Genomic DNA, 6,000 nt, shown 5'->3' with positions numbered 1-6,000 from the left:
AAGAATATTTTACAGAATGATTTTCAGTGACAAACTAACATATATTGTTTCTCATTGGCATTGAGCATGTTCTCAAATTTGTGGATGCGACCCGCAGAATGGATTCCCTGAAAGTCCTTATTTGGTGTCCTCTTCGACAAGGCCAAGCAATCAGACCATCTTTTTTTTTCTAGAACTTACTGTAGTTCAACATATCTAAAACATAAAATATTTAAATGTGTTTAAATTCATTAAAATTCCATAAAGATGATAATGTCGTCATTCAGCAGGATTGACCTATTTTTCATAATACACACTGTGTTTGTGATTTCCTCATTTAAGCACATTTCCCCAATGATTAAAACGAGGAGGTGCATCTGAGCAATAATTTCTCCAATCTTTTAATCTTACTCCTTTACACTTTTACTTCTGGGATTTTGATTATAAAAATTTTCACACCATTGTTATCAATGACATCTACTGAATGAAATAGTTGATTATGGAAGTAACTGCAACTGTTGCTTCTGATGTTTTAGGATGTTACAGCATAATTTTGAATTGACATAAAATCAGGGGAATTCACAGAACTCATATTGAATTCAAGTCTGTAAAATAGAAATGTAATGTAATGTGTTTCACTTTAATTTATGACTTATTTCATGTCTCCATAATTTTTTCCTTCAAAGTTTACAGTAGTTTAAAAGTGTCCTACAACTTTAGGGACACACTGTTTGGATGAAAATTAAATAACTATTTAATGTGAAACCAAGACTAAAAATGACCTGAGAATTAAAAGGAGTCTTTCATTTGCTAATCTATGACCATTTTCCTTGTTTGATGGTTCAGTTATTGTATGTATTAGTAATTTCAAGGGTGTGTATGATGTGGGTGCAGGGGGGAAAGAGTAGATAGGAAAGAGAAATGGCTATTTTGATACAGAAAAAGATTAGTTATAATGTTCGTAAAATTATTTCTCTACAGAAAATTGGGAATTCATTAAGACTAGTGGATGCAACTCATGCTAGAGAACAAGTTGCTCAAGAAACACTTGAAAATTTACGCCAACAAGTAACACAACTAAACACTGAAATGGAATTAAAGGCCAAAATGGAACTCGATCAAGATGGGGAGTGAGTAAATTTTTATTACTATTGGTTTAATGCTTTTTTCACTTAACAAATTATATTTTTTATCTTTCTGTTTTTCTTATATTATTATTAGGGAAATCACTACTGTATACATTTAATTCTCTTTGTAAAAAAGACTTGTATATAAGGGAATAAATAAAATTATAGGATGGAAAAAAATATAAATTAAAATTCATCTAAAAATTTAACTGAAAATTTTTCATCTAAAAGATTTGAATTTTTTTTAACTTCAGCCCCATCATCACTTAGTTTTACTTTGTAATTTTTTATTTATCACTCAATATTTTACATAATTTGTGTGTATACTTTAGTTGTAATTTTCAGTTATGTTATAAAATAATGCAATAATAGTAATTATAATTATAAAATGAAACTTATGAATTTGAATTTTTGTATTGGAATCTCTTCAGTGGTGTATGCTAACACACATCCAATAAATTGTGTAATGAAATATAATTATTTAAAGCAATAAAAGGAAATAGCTGGATGAAATCATTAGAATAGAAATGGAATAAAAAAATAAATAGGCCAGAACAAAGGAAAGGAGAGGAAGAGGTTGATCTACTGTGTCATGGGATGTGTATTTGGATGGAATAGCTAAGAGGAAAGGAAACAGCATGCAGCGGGGATGGAGATGGCACTGGATTGCAAACAGATCTAATTATGACTGAAGGTACCTGACATTTAATGACAAAAAGGGATAGAAAAGAAAGAAATTTTTCTATGGTCTTTTTCATAACTTATATACAATTAATACTTTCTCATAATTTAATAATACTTTGAACAAAATTTTCATCTTTTGAATAAAAAACTAGTAATCCTGATGAAAAAACTAGCATATGGTATTGCAACATCAACTTGCTGTCAGATATGAGATCGTGTCAAATGTAATCTCAAAATCAATTCTTTATTCTTTAATTATACATACTTAATTATAAAATAAAAGAATAGATTCTTTTAATTTTTTTTCAATTATGAATAAGTTGATGGTATTCTCCATTCTTTTCTGTTCTGTAATATTTTAATCTCATTCTATGTACTTCATCCTAAATTCTCAATTATTTGTTTTATAAATTCCAATCTTTGTCTTCCTTTACACATTTTACCTTCTACACATTCCTCTGTTACCAAATTTACTGAAAGTTGAATGTCAGAAAAGTAATTAAATAATTAGTAAATGCATATACAGGTTTGCATCGATGGCAAAAAATAAAGAATTACAAGCAAAAGAAAAAGGGAAAATGGAAATAGAATTGAGTAGAGTAAAAGAGAAATTAAGGACACTTACCAAGGAGTATGAAGAACTTGATAAGAAGTATACTGCAGCAACATTAAAAATGACGGAACTGTCACAGGATCTTGAGGTAGGCCTGCTTTAATACATTTTTTATAGTATTAGTCAAAAATAATTTATGCATCATCAGTAGATTATTTTTTATTATACAATTCTATAAGTTTATTTGTTGAACTAACTACAATTTCTCTATACGAAAAACAGCTATACTAACAGATATTAGATAAAAAGATAATTAAGACAGTCTCTAAAAATTAAAAAGGTGAAAAAAGATAGGTATTCACTTTAACTGTTAAATGATGATCATCAGTAGATATAGATAAATAAATAAAACCTTTATTCTGATCATAAAATAATTATACTTTATTCAGATCTGGAATGATCAGTGTGATATTTCAGAGATATAAAAAAGGAACTGCTCTAGCATTTGCAGTAGAATGTTCTCAAAATTTCCAATAACGCCTTTGAATTGTAAATTATTTTTTATATTTAATATTTTCATATATTCAGTAATTTTCTTTAACATTATTTCATGTTTTGTATTTTAAATTATTGATATGGACTTTAATCACATCTATTCTTTTCTTATGTTTTTATAATTTATTTTACATTGATGCAGTGATTAATGAATTATTATTTACTGATCAGACAAAATAATTATTTATTTATTTTTCAGTTCACTTCCCTTTTTCAAATATGGTGGCCAGTTAATTTTCTGATATAATATCAACTACTTTTTTACTAGATTTTGGTAGATTCCTTTATTCTTGGGTTTTTTTTCTATAAACTTTAAGCTTTCAAAAATGAAAATCAGCCTGACATAATTTTTTTCCTTTGCAATTCATATTTCTTATGTAATTTTCCAATAAGAAACCTCAATTTAAGACTTTCAAAAACTGTAAAAAAGCTTATATTTTATAAAAGTTAACTAAAATAATGAAATATTACAAATAAACATTAAACTACAAGAAAAATGTAAATTTACACTGCTGTAGGTTTAGGTTCAACGTACTGTATATGCATATGTAACACCTTACGTACACCTGATCATTGTCAGATGTAGTTCTTCAACATTTGCATTTACGGAAAATAAAAAAGTCATAAAATGATGTATATAAAATTTGAAAAAAGTAGGGGATTACTATTTAAAAAAATAAATTTGGTCCCATACTGGAAAAAAGGAAGGGAACTGAAAAAAGTACTTTTAACGCTCAGGGTAAAATAAATGGAGTTCTCCATTGCAGTTTTTTTATAGATTTTTTCAGAGCAACAGCTGAGTTTCAGAGCTTCTAATACTGGAACAATCAAAATGTACATACTGCATAGTAAATTGTACAATAATCTTATCCCAAAATCAAACTAGTTATAAAGTTAAGCTAAAGTTGATAATAAAGTTCATTAAAAAAGAAGATTATTTAAGACTGTAAGTATAAAAAATCTATAAAAAAAATTCAGAGTATTTATTGATATTCTTATTATATTAATTTAATTTCCATTTTGTGTGTGTGAGTACTTGTATATGTTATATTTAAAAATTTTTACCTTATTTCAATATTTTATTCACTGTAGAATAAAACACATGAAGTAACAAAAGAAACACAGCTGAAAGGAAGATTTGAAGAAGAAATAATAAACATAAAAAGAACATTAGAAGATAAAAATAATGATGTAATGTACTTAAATAATCAAATTATGGAACTTACTAAAAAAAATAATAAACTGGAAAATTCATTAAGAACTGCAAAGGTAACTAACTATTATTTACTGTAATAATAATAATCTTGACTACAATTGACTATTTTTGGTTGTAATTTACTTCTATTGTGATCATAGATTAGCTTTTAAATTAGATATAATACATTCTGTTTTTAAAAAAAACAAAAGTTAATAACTGAATACTGTTGAATTGGGAACGCATTCTTGCATCAGAAAATACTTTCTTAAGCAATGTATTAATTAGCATTCTGTCTTGCCAAATCTACAAGCAGATCAGGCTGACAAGTTTTTATTATGCCATTGTAGTAGAATAGTTATAATTCATACAGTATTGATAAAGTTTAGGAACCCTTAAATAACTTTTCAACAGGAAAATATAGAAAAATTAAGATTTAGTGATCGCCTCTATCTTGGAGCAATCTATTTTTTTACATGAGATCATTACCCCAAGCCCCCTGAGAGTTATCTTGAGGGATATCTGAAAAATTTTAAATAGAAAGGATAGGATTGTGCTAAAACAAAAAATTTAATGTAAAAAAATCTTTGAGCTATGACAAACATATCCAAAATAATGGGCATTTAATAGAGCTAGTTTCAAAAGCAGTTCACAGTATATTCCATGTAGTGGTCTAAATTTGACCACAAACACATTGATGTGAGAATTATGATTTGATTTCAGATGTCATTACTTAACAGGAATCTCAGTTATTTGTTTGTTCCTAAAGCCCGTTTTAAAAGTGAACAAAACTTGTTTCAAAATGAAAATTATACCTTACAATTTATCCCAATTTTTACTTTTCTTGCTATTATAAGTAGTACAGGATATTAAAGATAAACACAAAAGTATTGTGATGGGTCAAAAGTTTGCGCGCCTGGTTTTTACATTTCTTAATGATTTCAGGTTCCCTGAGTCTAAAAATAGCAAAAAAAACCTAAGGCATAATTTTCTATATATAGACACACACACACACACACACACACACACACACACACACACACACACACACACACACACACACACACACACACACACACACACACACACACACACACACACACATATATATATATATATATATATATATATATATATATATATATACTAGCTGTACCCGCCACGCTTCGCTGTGGCACATTGTGGTTGCATGGATGAGAAATGAGAAACAAAACAAAGCATACGTTTCATAGAAGTTTAATTTTGCAGTACTTGTGGATATACAATATTTTTTGTTTTACCACTGTCTGCGTAGATATAAAGGCTATCTGGTTTCCCGACTCGGGAACACGCAACATACAGTTGTCCATGTGAGAAGCAATCCGCATCTAAATCTAAACCACACAATTCTAAAGACTGACCTTGAGCTTTATTGATTGTGATTGCAAATGCCAATCGAATTGGGAATTGCAATCTTTTAAATTGAACTGGTGATCAATCGGGATCATGGGTATTCGAGGAATGAGGACATCTTCACCTTTGAAAGGCCCCGTTAAAATCGTTGCTTCCACTACGTTATTCATCAATTTCTTAACTGCAACTCGCGTGCCTTGCAGAGTTTTGGCTGATTAATATTCCGCAACAGCATAATTGGCACACCTATTTTCAATTTTAATATGTGTGGTGGCATCCCTGGCAGATAAAGTGAGTTTAAAAATTCCGTTGGATAATAACTCCTTCATCTGCTTCCACAACGGTGTCTATCGACTTATATGTAATTTCCTCACTTTGAATGCTGGATTGAATAACATTATTAAGTTGATAGACATTTTTATTCTTTGCGGCAAGGATAGCTCGTTCACTGAGCCAATCGTGATTTCTATGAGTAATTTGAATATCAGGAAATACTTTTTCGATCAGTTCTTCTT

Source organism: Lycorma delicatula, chromosome 11 (assembly GCF_047948215.1).
Source record: "Lycorma delicatula isolate Av1 chromosome 11, ASM4794821v1, whole genome shotgun sequence".
In the NCBI taxonomy this organism is placed as follows: domain Eukaryota; kingdom Metazoa; phylum Arthropoda; class Insecta; order Hemiptera; family Fulgoridae; genus Lycorma; species Lycorma delicatula.
Note: the sequence above shows the minus strand (reverse complement) of the source record.